This window comes from Monodelphis domestica, chromosome 8, assembly GCF_027887165.1.
Source record: "Monodelphis domestica isolate mMonDom1 chromosome 8, mMonDom1.pri, whole genome shotgun sequence".
Lineage (NCBI taxonomy): Eukaryota > Metazoa > Chordata > Mammalia > Didelphimorphia > Didelphidae > Monodelphis > Monodelphis domestica.
The window spans coordinates 57929195-57947713 of record NC_077234.1 but is presented as its reverse complement, the minus strand read 5'-3'; the positions used below and the strand labels follow the sequence as shown (position 1 = coordinate 57947713).

General features: G+C 39.2%; 1 protein-coding gene across 5 annotated transcripts in view; it reads left to right on the top strand.

Moving 5' to 3' along the window:
* Positions 1 to 18519, top strand: part of ZBTB38 (zinc finger and BTB domain containing 38) — a 175324-nt gene that overhangs the window by 81667 nt on the left and 75138 nt on the right. The window contains exon 1 of one of the 5 annotated variants that reach the window (XM_007502115.3): positions 1268 to 4119. The exons of the other annotated variants lie outside the window; for them this stretch is intronic. The gene's annotated coding sequence lies outside the window, so the exon portion shown is untranslated. Of the gene's footprint in view, positions 1 to 1267; positions 4120 to 18519 lie in introns of those variants that run through there. 5 annotated transcript variants of the gene reach the window in all.

The window sequence follows — 18519 nt, the reverse complement described above, 5'->3', positions numbered from 1 at the left end:
TGATGAAGTTCATTGCTAGGAAGCTGGTGACAGCGTTTTTCTGGGGTACTTTTCCCTTGACGTGGCAGCCCAGAGTCTATCCAAGGTGTTACCAAAAAGTCAGAAAAGTTGTATAGAGACTTCTTGGCACAAAGGGAAAAAGGAATGAGAGTGACAATTTCAGAGCTCCAGGATACGTCCTTGGTGTTTTTGGTTTGTTTCAATAAAGCCTCTCCTCTCTTAGATGTTTTGTTAGCCTGAATGCTTTCACAGGAATTAAGGACCTTTCCCCATTTTTTGTGAAGACCTTGTCAAAGTCTGAGGTACCCAGGGGAATACAAAATATAAGTCAAAATACAACCCAAAGAGATGATACAGAAGGGCCCTCAAGATTGAACTCAGGTCTACATGGCTCCAGAGCTGCCATCCTGTGATTTGGGAGTTACCGGTTACATCCTCTATCTCCCCCACCTTTTCTGCATGTATGTAGACAATATTTATGTAAAATATGCATACATGTGGAATATACATACATACATACATACACACACACATATAAATGTAGGCATTTGTTATATCTGCTATCATGTAAGGAGTGGACTCCAATTTTTTTCAGTCACATAGCCCATCAATAAAAAGTTTTAAAGCTTCCTCTCTATATATATATTTATAAATTTTATGTATATAGTACTATCCTAATATATATTATAAAATATACATAAACCATTTAAAATACGATAGCATAGCCATAGCTTTTATATATTGAAATATACATAAATCATTTTATGATGAGGTAAATAATACTCTATCATACATATTAAATATATATAAACTATTTGAAATATGAAATAAAGAGGGAATAATCTTTAAAGAAATTTCAACAATACAAAAATCTCTTGTTTTAACTAAAATATGAGAATAATATATCTGAATATCTTTCATTTTTTTTAAATCTTGCTTTAACATTTTGTAATAGAGAGATTCAAGGTCTGGTGCTAAGTGGGGTTTATTTTGCTACTTAGTTTTGATGGCTGTCATAGCTGACAACGATACGTTGGAAAGATACATAGATTCAAATAGAAAAATGCTCTAAATCATGATATTTCCATCCTCCAACTTTGAAAATGTTTCTGTTGAAATCCAGTTAGTAAATTTCCACCTTTCCCATGTCAATCAGTTATTCTTGCAAATTAATTTGAGAGTGTTGCTTTTTATGTGTGTGTATATATATATATATATATATATGTCTCTCACTATATATGGGTTTTTAAAAATACTTATTCACGGAATCAAATCTCACTGAAATTCTTCATTTCAAAAAAACTTTTAGCAGGTTGGAAAATTGTTTCTAATTTTTAAAAATGCACAGAAATGGGAGTTTTTAGAGGTAAAGTGTGTTGTTTTCAGCCCCAAAGGCTGAGTTTTTAAATGTCTTGCTAATTGTGATGATTTTTTACTATCATTCGGCTAATATTTCAAGACATTTGGATAATATCATAGTAAAGCAAGTGACTATAAATCTATATTTCAAGTAACTTCAATAATTTCTCACAAGAAGGAACACTTTTTGTCAGTCTTACTAAGAGCAGCGTTTTCTCATCATTTACTTGCTCACATAATTATTAGTATTATGTTCGGTCAGCAGTTTCTTTGTAGGAATCTTTCAAAGCCGTTTGCCCATCTTATTGGTCGGTTTACTGAAAACTAGAGAATCTGCTAAGTAATAAGTAAACCTACTTATATGTGTACACAGAAGCCACAATACTGTGGAAGCTGGTGAGCAGAGGGAGGGTCCTATTGCCAAGTCCTGTGGGCTGTAGAACTCCCACACCTCTCACAAGATACCTTCTCACCTACCAGAAGGGGCACGTGGCCATCTGACATAAAAGGTTAATGAGGATTCCACTGGCAGCCCTTATGTTAAATATTAGTAGAGTCTAATTTTAAAAGATAGAAACAAATATAAATAGACCAAAAGTTCTGAGCCTGTGTGTGTGTGTATGTGTGTGCACGTGCACGCACCCGTGTGATGGACCCTTTTAGGAGAAAGATGGCTGAAGACCCCTTCTCAGAATGATGTTTTTAAATAAATAAAGGAAATGAGAAATTTCAGTTTGAGGTTAGTGAAAACAACGATGATCGATGTAATTTTTTTCCCCCATCAAAGTTCACGGACCCCTGAAATCTGTCCTGGGTCGATGGTTAAGAACCTCTTAGATGTTCTAGTATTTTCTTTGCCCCCTCCCTGGAGACCATGCTCCTCCACTTTGGAGAGTCCTGCTCTAGTGGGAGCCTAGTTTCAGGTTACAATTCACCTACTCACCCTCCTAAGACAAACAGGTTATTATGTAGGATCAATTGACTATGCAGCTAGAAGGCAGGTATTTGGAACTGAAGCCTAGTGGACAAAAGTCAAGAGCATTAGAAAGTTAAAAGAAAGTTGAGGTCTTTTGTACAAGGATTTAGAGGTGGCTAAGTAGCACAGTGGATGGAACACTTGTCCTGCAGTCAGGAAGATCTGAGTTCAAATCTAGAATCAGATATTTATAAGCTACGTGATCCCGGGCAAGTCACTTAACTCCTAATTTGTCTTAGTTTCTCATCTGTAAAATGAAACTCAAAAAAAAAAGGAAATGGCAAATCATTCCAATATCATTGCCAAGAAAACCCCATGGACATGTCGCTTAGAATCAGACACAACTGAATGACTAAATAAACAACGGAATAAAATAGTGGATGGAGAGCTAGACATGGAGTCAGAAAGGCCTGAGTACAAATCCAACTTAGATACTTATTAGCCATGTGACCCTAGGCAAGTTACTTCTCTGCCTCAGTTTCACCACCTGTAAAATGGGGATAATAATAGCATCTACCTCTCAAGGTTTTGGTGAGGAACAACTGAGATAATATTTGTAGAGTACTTTGCAAATTCTAAAGCATTATACAACAGCTTGCTTTTATTATCATTAGTAAGCCCTAGGCTTACAGATCTAAAAAAGAGACAGTCCCTGCCCTTGCATTCTAATGGACGATACAACAAATATAAGAAAGAGTGGCTAGGGAAGAGTGTTTTGTCTGGAAAATTACTGGAATGGCGAGTGGAGCCATAGGACGGTCCACTGACACACCCTTTCCAGAAATAATGGCAGTGTTGATTTGATTACTATTCCCAGAGAAAGAGTAAGAAATTGTAGGGAGAGGTGGAATTCCTTCATGATGCCCCTGTGGTGGTCCTTTCATATTTGTAAAAGCACTTTTTAAGCCTTCATAGCTATTATTATTATTGTAAGGATCTCCTGGGGCAGAGGTCAGTTGTCAAGAGAGCTAGGAATGCTAGTCTTCTGACCTTCCTGATGAAGATTCTTTCAAAAAGGACTTTCCTGGGAGGGGTTATTTCCTATTTGGCCAGAACTATTCCACTTGGACATAGCTCTATTCATTCTCTCATCTTGATTTAGAGCTGGTCTGCAATTATTTCAAAAATCACCACACACACACACACACATACATTATATTTATTCAGAATTTGCATTATCCTCCTCCAGATTTGCCAGCATTGCTCCATTAGGTCTTTATCTACGTCATTAACTCAAGTATGCTTCTTAAGGGCAGGAACTGTCTCTGCAATTTATTTTTGTATCCTCCCACAATGCTTTCTGCACACTGTGGTGCTCAGTAAATGTTGATTCGATGACTGATTGACTTCCTTAATCTCCAGGTCAAAGAGTACAAACACCCTCCCGGAAGAGGTACATTCAGAATTCTTCTATGGGAAAAAAAGACCATCTTTTCTCGCCCTTCTCTCTCTCCTGGCCCCATTTAGAATGGAGAGATGGAGAATAATCCACTTATTTCAAGACTACTCAGTGAATTCTGGTTAATCATTTGGTCCACCATGATTTCTGGGAAGTTCTGGCTGTGCCAGCTAGAGTTTTGGGCTATGGAGAGATAGCTTGTTTTCCTTTAGGTCAGATATGCCTTAGATCCATATGGGCTCTCCAGGTAGTCCATGATGATGCCTGCATTTCTGGAATGAATGAAAAGCTTGCCGATAGAAGAGTCTAAAAATAAAAACTAGGCACTACCGAACTGGTATGTCATCAGAAGCTCGCACCTTTTCCAATCCGTTCCAGTGACAAGGTTGGAGGTTTTTTTAGCATGGTTTTGCATGAGTGTGTAAATGTGTGCATGGTTTGTTAGTTTGTGTTTGCTTGATTTTTTTTTAATGTTGTTGCCGTTTTTGACCTGAAGCTTGCATCTGCCACTAACATACTAACATGACCTTGAGCAAATCCCTTAATATGTCAGAGTCTTAGAGTCCCTATTTTCAGAGAGGAGGCACTGAAAATAGGTTGGAAATTCATGAGTTCTCTTGTTCCCCCCCCCCCCAACCAAGTGATTCCCAGGTTTTTTTTTTTAAAAGAAAAGGGATTGAAAAATCCTGAAATAGGATCTCTATCTAGTTATGTAACATCATTTGGTGCTATGTTTAACATGGCCTTTCCCTCTGTGATCCAGCAAGATTATAGGACAGGCTGTTTAGTCTTAAGAAGACGGAAAGCAGCAAAACCCACTCTCTGCTTGCCTGTCTGCAGTTCTGGCTACACAAGTATAAGCCACAGAATATTCTTGAATTTGCTCCCAATATTTGCAGTGAAGATTATCCTGAAGTGTGAATTTTCCCCCTTCTTTCCTCAGGCCTGGTGATAAGACTTCCTAGGTAGAGAAATTCCTTCTTCTTTGTTTTCAGGAGCAATATTGAGGGAAACCCTTTTGAAGTTTTAAGTCAGATAAATCAGGAGAGGATTGATTTGTTCCTTTAGGAAGCACTAAAGAAAACAGTCTATAAATTGACTGATGCACACCAGTAGAGTGCAAGGAGGAAGATAATAGTACCTTGAATTTTTATAGTTTTTTTATGCTTATTTTTAATAGAATCTTTTATAGATTTCATGTTCTACTGCTGGTAAGTTTTATCTCATAAATAAGATGAAATTATTGCTTGTGGTTTTTTAAATGGAAAGAAAAACTGAGGCACAGAGGCTGAGTGATTTGTCCATGATCACATCAGAGCGAGAATCCTAGACTGCTACCTTAACCTTCTAGTTTTATATCTCTGTCTTTCTTTACATCATTGAACTGTTCCCCAAACACACCCTAGGCTTTCCCTTTTTGTTGCCCAAGATGTTCTCTCCACCCGGCATGCCTTCCCTTCACTTCCATCTCCACTGTTGAAATTCTGCACCTCTTTCAAAGCCAAAATTACAAACCACATCCTCTGCAAGGTCCTCATCTTTGCCTCCTCTGAATTCTTGTAACTTTCTTATGGCACTTAGAACATCCTGCCATTTTGGGTCTTCTTCCCAAATTATCCATTTTTTGGGTGGGGAAGGGAACATATCTTATTTTCCATATTCCCCCACGGAATCTAGTGTGATCCTTTGCATATCTATCCCCATGGGCAGGGCACCTAACTACTCTAGGCCTCAGGTTTCTCAACTGTAATGAAAAGATTGAACTAGATGACTTCTATTGACCCTTCGAGTCCTCATTCTGTGATCCGATGCATGATCTTGGGCAAGTCACTTAAGCTCTATGGGCCTCAGTTTTCTCATCCATTCTATTCAGTATTCAGCAAACATTTAAGATATTTATGCCTGTGAATATATATATATATATATATATATATATATACTATGCATTTAATATATGTACTCATATAAATGTGTACACACATATATATTCCCATATATATACACATATACATATATATGTATATTTCCATAGACTGGTATAAATGTTTTAAATGTTTGTCAATTGTCGTTACTGTGTTATTATACACACAATACACATGTGATGCATATGCACTGTATATATGTAGGTGTATGGACACATGTACATGTAGGATACATGTATACACATATGTTTCTATGTGCACAAATACATGAGCACCACATATAGACATAGATATAGCTCTTATTTTCCTGGAATAATTCAGTTAGCCCCAGATGATCTCTAAGGTCAATTCCAACTCTTAACATATTTATTTTTAGTTGGTTACTCTCTTGCTTCAATCAATATTTAGTGCTCAATCAATACTTGTTAATTAAATGAATGCGTGGCTTCCAATCAATCAGTAAACATTTTTTAAAAATAATAATGGAGCAAGATGATTATAATCTTAGAAAACCACACAGAACCTTATCAACGGGACTTCACAGATAAACACTTATTAAGTACCTACTGTGTGCCAGGCATTGTGCTAAACACTAGGTACATAGAGGAAGGTGGAAAGTCCCTGCCTTTAAGGAATTCACAATCTAATGGAGGAGACAACACACAAACAAGAAACAAACTACATACAGGATAAATGGGAAACAATCAACAGAGGTAAGACACTAGGATGAAAAGGGATCAGGAAAGGATGCTGCTGCTCCTGCCCATCTCCCCAACATGCTGTTGCCCTCCATCCTCTACCTCTAATCCTGTATTTGAGTTCTAGGTCTGCCCAGGCACCCTTGGTTTCTTGAAGGGTAAGGGATCACCATAACTAGCCTGACCCAGATTCAGCCTATTGCTTCTTTCCTGTGCTTGCCCTGCTATTCCAAAGCGACACTATATCATGCTCCTCCTTTCTTACCAATGTCTGCCTTCAGCTCTGGGAACTCAAATCAATGTTAAGATACTACCAATCAATTGCCCTATGACCCCAGTCTCTGTCCCTGTGTCTTCCTGGGCTACCACTTTCTTCCCAATTAGATTGTAAACTCTTTGAGGACAGGAACCATCTTGGTTTTGTTTTTGTTTTTTTAATATTTGAATCTCGGCCATTTAACATAGCTCCTGGCATGTAGTGAGTGCTTAATAAGTACTTTTATCTAGCCATCCATTTATTCACAAAAGTATTGTGTGCTCCCCAAAAGAGATGCGGGGACTAGCAATCTCAAATCACAGTTTGATATCTAAAGTTAAAATTCACACAACGCAAATGATTTTTAAAAGCTAGACTATTTTTTTTAAATGTACAAAGATGAAATGCCTGAGCTCAAAAAGTGGTCTCTGTACCTTCTGAAGGCAGTAAGTTAATCAACGAAATTATCTAGGAAGAAACATAAAACCAATGGCTCAATGTCTCTATCTACGACAAACAAACTAGATACTGGGATAGTTAATGAGAGAAACAGATCACACGTGAAAGGAAGTAAAAATGGAAAAGAGTAAAGAGATCAAGATTACCCAGGAGGTTTTGTTCATATTTCCCTCTTTAAGAAGCGATTGCATTGGAAATTATCTAAGGAAGAGGGGCAGCCTCATTTTAGTGGTTCTCTGTATATTGCAGAAGGCTCTTTGGCCTTTGACCCTTACTTCAGAGGATCACGGGATAAGAGATTTTGGCCAAAATTGTATCACTGGTCAAACCTGCCCCCCCCCCTTGAAAATGCAGTGTACCCGTTTATTTTCAGAACGATACAGTCTCCAATTCAACATGCATTCAATACTTACTGTGTGCAAGGTTCGGTCCTAGACTTGGGGATTCAAACACAAAGCAACCTCTATTCTCAAAGACAGGTATTAGTAGTGATGGTAATGGTGGTAAAACATGTACATAAATGAGCAAGTACAGCTAATTTCAAAGGAGAATGAGCAGTAGATCAAGAGAAGCAGAACTGTGATCGGGATGGAGTAACGGGGGCATTGGCTCAGTGTTCCTGAAATGTAGAGGGCCACTAATAGCACCTGAGATCTTTACTATGTAGAAACAACTGAATTAAGTATCTGAGCGGAACTTTAGAATTTAGATTTAATTTAAAGTAGAGAGCTAATAGATGCTTTCACTCCCTGAATTTTGCACCCCAAACGAGCACCCACCTTCTTCTACTCTGTGGCTAGGCAGCTACATCGTGTTCCAGAGTTTCCCCGTTCCCCTCAGACAATTTGTCTCAAAAAAGTTGATTTGAGGGAAGATTTGTTATCTGCCCTGGCTAGGTTGGTTTTGCTTGTACTAGATCTGAAAAACAGTTATTACAATCTGAAGGAAATGTTCATAGAGGAGTTGAATCTGAGCTGTCCCTTCAAAGAAGTCAAAGATTCTAAGACAAAACCGAGAAGGGAGTAACTTCTTGGCATGTGGCACAACTTGTGCAACTGCCCTGAGTTGGGATAAGGAATGCTGAGTTTCAAGAACAGCCAATTGTCCAATTTGGCACCAAAATAGAAAGGTAGGTTGCAGCCAGATGGTGTAGGATTTTAAATGCTAACTGAAGAGTTTATATTTTATCCTAGAGAAAATAGGAAGTCACCGAAGCTTGTGGAATAGGAAAATACTAGGTCACACGTGTGTCTTAGGGACATTGTTTTGACATCTTTTGGGCAGAGACTAAAATAGGAGTACTGCTTGGAAGACTACTGTAATAGTCCAGGTGAAAAGTGATCCAGATTTAAAATAGAGTGATAACCGTGCAAGCAGAGACAAGTAACGTTGTGGGGCTGGAATCTGCCGTATTTGGGAACTAGTTGGGTATAGGAGATTAAGAAGGAGAAGAGTCAGAGGTGCCCCTCTCTCTCCTCTATGGTACAAGCAGCAAGGTGGCACAGTGGAGCATTGAACCTTGAGTCAGGAAGACCTGAGTTCAAGTTCAATCTCAGATACTTATTAGGTAGGTAAGTCACAGAACTTCTGTTTGCCTCAGTTTCCTGAACTACAAAATGAAAATAACAAGAGCATCTACCTCCCAGGTTTGATGTGAGGGTCAAATGAGATAATAATTGTAAAGTGGTTGGCACCTAGTAGGTGCTATATAAATGGTAACTACTATTCTTATTATCCTGGAGGCTTATGGTGAAATAGAGGGGACTTGGGAGTCTTTATTTTTTAATTTAAATTTTATTTTAATTTATTCCTTTAAGGAACTCAGGGTTCTTGAAGGCTGTGCTAAAAGAATGAATGCGCATCAAGCCCTGGCAAGCCTTGACCAAGATGGAAAGCCCTAGTCTCTTGACCAAGGACCAACCTAGCTTACTAAATTCAGAAGAGTCTGTTACCAGCCCAGCTATACACTGATGCACTTTTAGCCAGAGCAATTCCCTAAGACCTTGTACTAAGTTAGCGAGTCTTCTTAATTTGGGGTCTGTGAATTTTAAAAAAACTTATAACTGTATCTCAATATAATTTATTTTCTTTATGATCCTCTATATTTTATTCATGTAAAAAACACTATCTGAGGTATCCATAGGTTTCACCAGACTGCCAAAGTGGGACCCACAACATGCAAAGACTCAAAGCCTCTGGTCTAAGTTATAGAGGGATTTGGAGCTGTACTGCTTGACCCACCAACATCGCTTATCTCTGATGTGTCAAAGACAGTTCTCTTAAAAACCTTGATATGTAGGAGTTGACATTGATAAGAATGACTTGATGCTTGATTGCTGCATATCACAGCAATTTTTGTTGTTATTCATTTGTTTCAGTCATTTCTGACTTCATGATCCTATATGGGGTTTTCTTGGCAGATATAGTAGAGCCATTTGCCATTTCCTTCTACATCTCATTTTGAAAATCAGGAAACTGAGGCAAATAGGATTAAGTGAGTTGTCCAGATTCATACAGCTAGGAAGTATTGTTAGACCAGATTTGAACTTATGAAGATTACTCTTCCAGATTTCAGGCCTGGCATTCTATCTACTGCCCATCACAGTAATAGATATGTCCTATTTTGTAAAATGAACAAACCAGAGACACATCATTTGTCCATGGTTGGTGCTGAGTGTAGTAAAGAGACATCATTCCCCAGCCCTTCTTCATGAGTGTCTTGGCAGCAATAAACAGAGAAGGGTTTGGAAGGAGAAGGAAACGAGCATTTGGGTAGTGCCTGCATATGTATCTTGCATTTTTCCTAAGTGTTTTTTACAAATAAAATTTCTTTTGATTCTCACAATTACCCTATGACATAGATGCAATCATTATCCCTATCTTACAGGTGAAGAAATTGAGGCAAACAGTAGCCAAAGACACACAGTTAATAAGTGTCTAGGCTGGATTTGAACCTGGGTCTTTCTGAGTCAAACCCTGAACTCTCTCTACGGCAATACCAGCTTTCAATTAGAAATTCAAGACTTGCATATGGCGGCCAGGGGAGGCTAAAATAGGGATTCCTTCAGTGGTATTTCCCCCAAATTTTTATAGCCTTAACACCCCAGTATTATTAAGCACCCTGCCTACCAAGGCCAACATTACTAATATTGTTCCTTTTCCATCACCACAGCCCACCCCCCCCCTCCAACTCTGCCTTTAGAAAGGTCATAGGTTTTACAGATTCACTGGGGCCAACCATCCATTGAAGTGTGGGCTTTTAATTTTTCACATCCAAATTCCCCCATTTCTCCTAAAGAAGAGACTTAGAAAATACCCAACTGGAATTTTTTAAGAACCATAAAGCAAGGCTGTCTTTGAGGTTTTGTTCTTAACCCAAGTGTCTTCTCCATTTCTGTCAGAGAAATGAATATCTCCACCCTGACTTCATAAATGACGTTTTTAGGGAAGCTGAGTCACTGGGGAAGTGATATATGTCTAATATTTTGAGTAATGTGGAATGTAGGGCCAACATCATTTCAAAGCATCCATAAAGGTAATGACTATATGTATTGTTGGCATCAACCTTTGGAGTCTCAGTAATATAGTGATTCCCCTCTGAATTTTTTTTGTGTGCATTTTTCTACCTGAATATCTCTCCAAAATTCACAAATTGTCACTTCCTAAATAAAGAAGGTAACAAAATTTTTTAAAAATTTGGAGAATTTTTAGAAGGCTTTGATTCCAGGCAAGTGGTATAAGTGACATACTTCCCCACCCACTTCCAGGCCTGCCTAATTTACACATGCCGGGAATTTACTGAACTTTGTAAAGGAGGACAGATTTGAATGATTTCTGTGCCTCGAGTTGCTTCCAAGCATCCCACAGGGAACCATGTGTTCTATCTATTGAAAAGTCTTTGAAGCCACTCTATCAGAACATTGACCCTGGACACTGTGTCCAGCACCAGAATGTGTTCTAACACATGAGAGGAGGTAGTAAAAAATGACAAAGACATCATGGATACATGCTGTTATTGGGAGAAAACAGATAATGGTAGGATTTCAGAGTTGGAGGACCATCAGCGGCCACATCAACCAAGCCATATCTGGGGAAGAATCTGCTTCACAAATGTATCCAACAAATAGTCATCTGCACTGAGTTCGAAGATCTTCGATGAGGGGAATATCTATCCCGTCCTGAGTCAATTCTTGTTACTTGGGATCAAGTTTAATTAGGCAATTTCCCTTCTATCAAGCCTAAATTAGCCTCTTTGCTATGACCATCCATAGCAATTAGTTTTGTCCTTTGGGGCAAAGCAGAAGTCTAATCCTTTTTGGCATGGCAGTTCTTCAAATATTGGAAGACTATTGTTCACTTGAAGTCTTCTCCCCTTGAACGGTTAAACATTTATTCATTCTTCCCCCCTATCATTATCTTGACATCTTGATCACCTTCTTCTGGATGCTCTCCAATATTACTGTCCCTCCTACCCAGAACATTGGAAAGCCACAATTCAGCTGTGGTCCTTCCAGTCCTGATATTATGCCTCCCTTGACATAGATATTGGTTTCCATTTCATACTGTTGATTCATTTTGAGGCTGTAGTCCACTAAATCCGCCCCCCGATCTTTTTCAGACCTATTCTCGTCAAGTTTCCTATGTCCTGTACTTTTAATGTTGCTCTAAAAAAAATCCCCACATCATTTTTATCCCTTTAAAATGTCATCTTCTAAGCTTCAGGCCAACATTATAGCCTACTGAGTTCTTTTTTTTTTTTTAATTTTGTTCTGCCATCAAAAATGTTACCCCATCTCTCACCACTTATGTACCATCTGTTGGGGCCATACATCAAATTCTTCCTGCTTGGACCTTCCAGACCTTGTCTCTTAAGAATTCATATGGACCTCTATTTTTATCAGGTATCTAATTGGAGCTTTAGCGCAGTACCTGGAACATAGTAGGTGCTTAATAAATATTGATTGATTGATTGATTTAGTGGAGGAAGTATGTTCTTATTCTTCCCTTTCAATAATATTTGGTGAAATAACACCTTTTAGGGGTTTGGGTGCAAAACTTCTTTTTTTTTTCTCATTAGATCATCTATTAAGCAGTTTTTCCTCTGAGGCTGGCCTCAGAAAGACAGCTTATGATTAAACTTAAATATATGTAAAACAAAGGACTTTATATTTGACACTAGGACTAACTGGGAGCTATTGGAGTTTGAATAGAGGGATGGCACTAGAGGGATGACTAGAAACACCTGTGCTTTAGGAAAATCTCTTTGGGGGCAACTCTGTGGAAGATGGATTAGAGGGATGATAGACTGGAGGCAATAAAACCAATTTGAGGCTATTGTCATCCAAGCAAAAGGTGATAAAAGCCGGAACAAAGGTCCTGGATGTGTGAGTGAAGAGAAGATGATGCACATGAGAGATATTTTGAAGGTCATAACAATAGTATTTGGTGTGGGGTGAGTAGGAGGAGGGAGTTGAGGATGATAACCAAGATTGTAAACCTGAGTGACTAGAAAGATGGTGTCCTACACAGAAATGGGAAATTTGGAAGAGGGGAGGGTTGCGTGTGAGGTGGAAGGAAGTTCCTGAGTTCTATTTTGGACATCACGAATTTAAGATGCCTATGAGACATCCAGTTTGAGATGTTTAAGAGGCTGTTGGTAATAAAAGCCTAGCTCGGGAGAGAGACTGGGGCTGAATATATAAATCTAGAAAATCATCTTCTTGAAGATAATTGAGTTCATTGGAGTTGATATGACCATGTGAAATCATATCAATGGAAAAGAGAAGAGGGCCCAGAACAGAGCCTTGGGGGGAGGGGGAAAGGACATCCATGGTTAGTGGATAGGACATGGCTAATGAATCAGGAAAGGACATTGAAGAGGTGGGGTCAGGCAGGTAGAAGGCAAACAAGAAGAGACTAATGTCCCAAAAAGCTAGAGGAAAGAATATTCCAGAGGAGGTGATCAGAAATGTCAAATTCTGCTGAGAGGTCAAGAAGAAGGGTGAGGAGAAGCTTTTAGATTCCACAACTAAGAGACCACTGGTAATTTTGGAGAGAGCAGTTGGTGTTGAAATTAAATTGCTTAGAGCAGCGGTTCTCAACCTTTCTAATGCCGTAACCCCGCAATACAGTTCCTCAGGTTGCAGTGACCCCAAACCAAAAAATCATTTTGGTGGCTACTTCAAAACTGTCATTTTGCTACAGTTGTGATTTGGAATGTAAATACCTGATGTGCATTATGTATTCTCATTGCTACAAATTGAGAGGTTGAGAACCGCTGCCTTAGAGCCTACCAGCACCATCTGTGCCCATTCTGAGCCTTCTCTTGAGCCATGTATGTGGTAGATATATATCTATATATCTGTGAAATCCTCTCAGAATACTGCTGATCCCCTTCAAGAACTGGTTTCAGCACTGAGGTCCCTGCCCATTTATCTCCACATTTAAGAAGTACCTTCCTTTGTTATCAACCACAGCTTTGGGTGTGGGTGTTCAAAGACCCTTGTCAGTGTAATTAAAAGCCTGCCATTTTAAGTAGCCCTTGTGTCCTGGAGTTGGAGATGTGTGCCCCAAGGGTGAGAATTTGAGCAGTCAAGGCTTCCTGCAGGTGTTCTGTGGCCTTTTTAGTTTTGCACCTTTTGGTTTCAAAATCTAAGTATGAGAATGATGGGAAATGAAGCCTGTGATTTTTTTAAAGCTCTTCATGCTAACACGATGAGCTGTTTCTTTGCAAATCAGATGGGGAGAGGTGGGGGTGAGGTAAGTATTGCTGCAGTTAACTAAACTTAGCCAGCTCACCTTAATTTAGTAAATTAATCTATCACATTGTTGAATTTTCCTAAGATGATCTAAAAATCTCTACCCACTTCTAACCTCTTACCCCTGGGCCATTTTTCTTACAATTACAATCAATTCATATTTTACTAACACACAATCTATCAACAAGTATTTATCATGGGGCATTCTTCAGACTCTTTTACAAGAATCCAAAAGGTTAATCTTCAAATCCCATTACTGGTGATCTGAATTAATGAAATATAATTCAGGTTGAAATAATAGGATCATAGATGGAGATCTAGCAGGGATGATAGAGATCAACCAGTTCATTCTTCTTTATTTTATAGTTGAATCCATATCTGAGGTTAAGTATCTTGCCCATTGTCACATGGGTATTGAGTCAAAAGTAGCATTTGAATCCAGGTCTAATAATCACTTCAAATAATAATAGCTATCATCATTTTATCATCATTTAATAAGAATAACACAAAATTTTTAAATTGCAAAGTATCTTATACATCTCCTTTCATTTGAAATTCATAACTCTATGAGGTTATTATATTATCTTCTAATTAGAGTTATAGGGTGTTATTGTTATTATTTACAAATTAGGGAGCTGAGACTTAGAAAACTTAAATTATTTGCCCACAATCTCACAGCTAGTGAGCATCAGAATGGGATTCAAACCAAGATTTTCTTCATTTCAAGTTCAGCACTTGAATCAATTGCCTCATACCCTAGAGTAGCATTGACAAAGTATTGGCTAGCACTGGGGGAGCTGCTCCATTCCCCTCTTCCGAGTGCCCAAGGACATTTTTCAAGTGCCCTGCCCCTCTAACCAGTCGCCCAAAGGAAACACTTCCTCCCTCTGCTCTCTGGGTTAATGCCGGTGGCTCACAGACAGCTTGAAGTTGTAGTCTGGGCACACAAACTCAAAAACCTTCACCAACACTACCCTAGAGTATCTTTACTCTTTTTCACACACCTGTCCTATATCAAATCGGTTATCAGGTACTGTTGATTTTCTTTTCATAACAATTTGCACATACCTCCTCCCTTTCACATACAACATCAAATGTACTGTGGTACTGATAAATGAACAAATATTTGTTGTGTCTACTATGGGCAAGTCTCTGTGCTAGGTACTGTGGGAGATATGAAGAAGCATCTGCACTCGTGCTAGATTGCAAGATCAAGGAAAACAGGGACCTTGTTTTAAACAAAGGCTAATCCCATTAAAAGTAAAATTACAATGAAGAGTTTAAGTTACATTTTAAGATAATCATGGAAGTAATGGGACAAGGTATGATTAAGTGCCAAAGGAATGGCATTCCAGTTTGGGGACACTTTGGATAATGACATTATATCTTCTCCATCTTCCTCCTAATGCTTCTTTCCATTTTTAAAAATAAATTCCATAAATGGTCAGAATCAAGGAAAGCATAGCAACTCAATGCATTTAAACATTTATTGACTCTACATGGAAGCAGTAAGCAGCTCTAGGGAGTGACCTTTCTCCTTAGATCTTGGGCTTTATATTCATTAAGCCATATTGCACTTTCCTCTGATCCCTTGATGCTCACAGGCATCATTCCTCTCTAAATGTCACTCAATCATCTGTCTCAAATAGCTGGCTTTAGTTGTTTACTCTATTAAACTGTCATCATCATATCCCCTGACCTCCTCACAAGAGAAAAAATTAGCCCCAATAGAGGGTCTTTATCTCTGGGTTCCTTTGTAGGTCTTGCTGCCCTTCATGTCTTATTAGTATATTTTATTTTTCCTTCTCCCTTCTCTAGTTCTCAGATAACTAGCTACCACTGGAAAGACATAGCCACATTTCCCTACCAAGTGAAGGGTGGAGAAGGAAGAGAACAACGGTTATGTTATCAGATATGTTCACAGAATTTTTGTCCTTGGACCCAAACTTATCTGAACCTCCTTGTTCACTAATTTAACCCCTTCACCATGTGACCACACAATTTTTTACAATGGGATTTGAAAGAAAAGGGTAGTTAATTTACACGGTCTGTAGGTCTTAGTTTCCCTGTGAAATCCTCTGCAAAATGAGGGGATTGGACTATATGATGTCTAATGTTGATTTCAATCCCAAAATTCCAAGAGGAGGATTATGACTCAATTTTATACTGTGGTTAGAATTTGGATAAACAAAAAGGTAGGGGAAGGCATTCTAGGAGAGGGAAACTGAACAAAAATAAAGAGCGGGGGAGAAATGATAGGCAGGGTAGAGGAAGAGGGATTAAAACAATCTGGAGCAGAGAGTCCTGGTAGGGGAGATAAAAAACCCAGTTTTGTGACCCTCCCATAACGAAGGACTTAATTCTCTCTTCTCTCTAAGTTTTCATGATGCTACTCTATGCTGGTTCTCCACTTACCTATCTGACCACTCCTTCCCTTTCTCCTTTGCTGGACTTTTATCCAGGTCATGACTAGATAAGCCATAGAGTCTGTCTGGGCCTTCTTTTCTTCTCCCTCTATACAATTTCACTTGGTGGCATCATAAGCTTCCATGGATTTAATGATCATTTCTATGCCAATAATTCTTAAAGCTCTGATGACTTCCAGTAAAGTATCTCCAACAAACTGGATGGCCTATGGCCATCTCAATATTTCAAAAACTGAAATCATCTTTCTCCTCAAACCTTCCCTTCTCTCTACTGTTTAGGAGTCCACCATCTTCCCAGTTACCCAGGATCAAAACCTAGCTGTCATCTTCAATTCCTAACTCTTTTTCACACACCTCCTCCCCCATCCAATCAGTTGTCAGATACTGTGGATTTTATTTCTTAACAATTTGCATACACCTTCTTTCCTCTGGCACTGCAGTCCGTCATTCCATGCCACTGGTCTTCTACTGAAGACTCTTAGTACCTCATGCTGGGCTATTGCAACAACCTGCTAGTTGTTCTGCCTACCCTAAATCTCTCCCTACTCCAGTTGATTCTTCACTCAGATGTCAAAGAAATTTTCTAGAAGTTCAACTCTGACCATGGGATCCTGTTATATTCTACTTAATAAACTCCAGTGGCTCCCTATTACCTCTAAAATCAAATAGGAAAGCCTGTTTGGTATTTAAATCCTTTCATAAGAAGGCTGACCAAGCCTCAGTTGCCAGCATGGGATTAGTGGGCGTAGTGAATCTTCAGGCTATGGTGAAAGATGAAAGGGGGTTGATGATCCTCCTGGACTTGAGACAACCAAGTCATGCCACATTCTCATTATCCTTCTTAATTCAATGAGTGGGCAGCATGGGATCAGGGCAGTTCAGTGGCATAGGCAAAGGCTTTTAATAGTGTTGAAGAAGTTAGATGGGAACATTTCCCATGGAGCTGGGCATATATTCGGGGCCCTTCTGTTGGTACATGTCTTCTGGCCCCTTGCTAAAGGACATTCATTTTGTTTGGTTCCTTAGTGATGGAGGAGGGATGTGTGTGTTATATTGAAGATGATTGGTGACTGAATCCAGAACAGTCCTCTCAGCAGACTCTGAAAACTGTAGAAGAGGCCTCTTCCCATTATCTTTAAAAATTAATTTTAATTGTAAAAAATCCTTTGATAATATGCCCTTCTCCATATAGCTTTCCATCCCTCATGCCCCTCACTCTGTGTGATCCGGCATCACTGGCCTCCTTGCTGTTCTTCATTTCCAAACTCTAGGCTGTCCCCTGAATCTAGAATGCTTTCCTTTCTCATTTCTGCTCCCTGGCTTCCTTCAAGTTTGAGCTCAAGTGGTATAAGAAACTTTTCCTGAGCCCCCTTAAATCCAACGCCTTCCCTCTATTGATTGCCTCCAATTGATCCAGCTTATTTGTGAGTTGTTGTGTTCAGGTTGTCTTCCTTATTAGATTGTGAGCTCCTTGAAGGCAGTGGCTATCTCTTGCCTTTCTCTGATTCTTCAGTGCTTAGCACAGTTTCTGGCACATTGTAGATGTATAATATTTATTGACTCACCCTACTTGATCAGCTGAGTCTTCTAGCTATACTTCTTAGGCTGAGAGCTCTTCAGCAATTGCTACCCAGGGGGAGAAAAAGAGAAGGAAAGAGCCTCTTCTAGGAGGTCTCAGGGAAAGATCTCTCAGCAAGGTTTCTCCTTCTTCCACTCTGACTCATCTATCCACCATTGCTTTCCAACCCACCCCTTCCTTGTTCCTTCTCCCATACCCTACTGATCCAGGTGCTAGGAAATCTTGTTCTTTTGCCCTTTGGTTTACAGGGTCCAGAACTGGGATAATGGCAGACAAATGTCCAGTTCAGAATGCAGGAATGTTCTTTTTCCCCATAAACATTAAGTCATTATGTACTCTTGGCACTGCTAAGAAACAGAATCCTGACCAATTATAGTCACTGAAAACATTCGGCCACCATTTCACAAGAGGAAAAAATTTGATGATGACAAAGGCAATGATCATGTTTTTGCTAATGTTTGAACCAAGAAGGGACAACCTCTGCTGTGTGTGTGTGTGTGTGTGTGTGTGTGTGTACGTGTACATGTGCGTGCATATATGCATGCATGTATTTGGCTTCAAATCAAGCTTTGCTTTCATATTCGGATCCTTAGCTCCTAGGCAGCTAGAGGGAATAGTGGGTAGGGGCCTAAAGTTAGGAAGGCTATCTCCCGTTCAAATCTGGTCTCAGACATTTACTGGCTATGT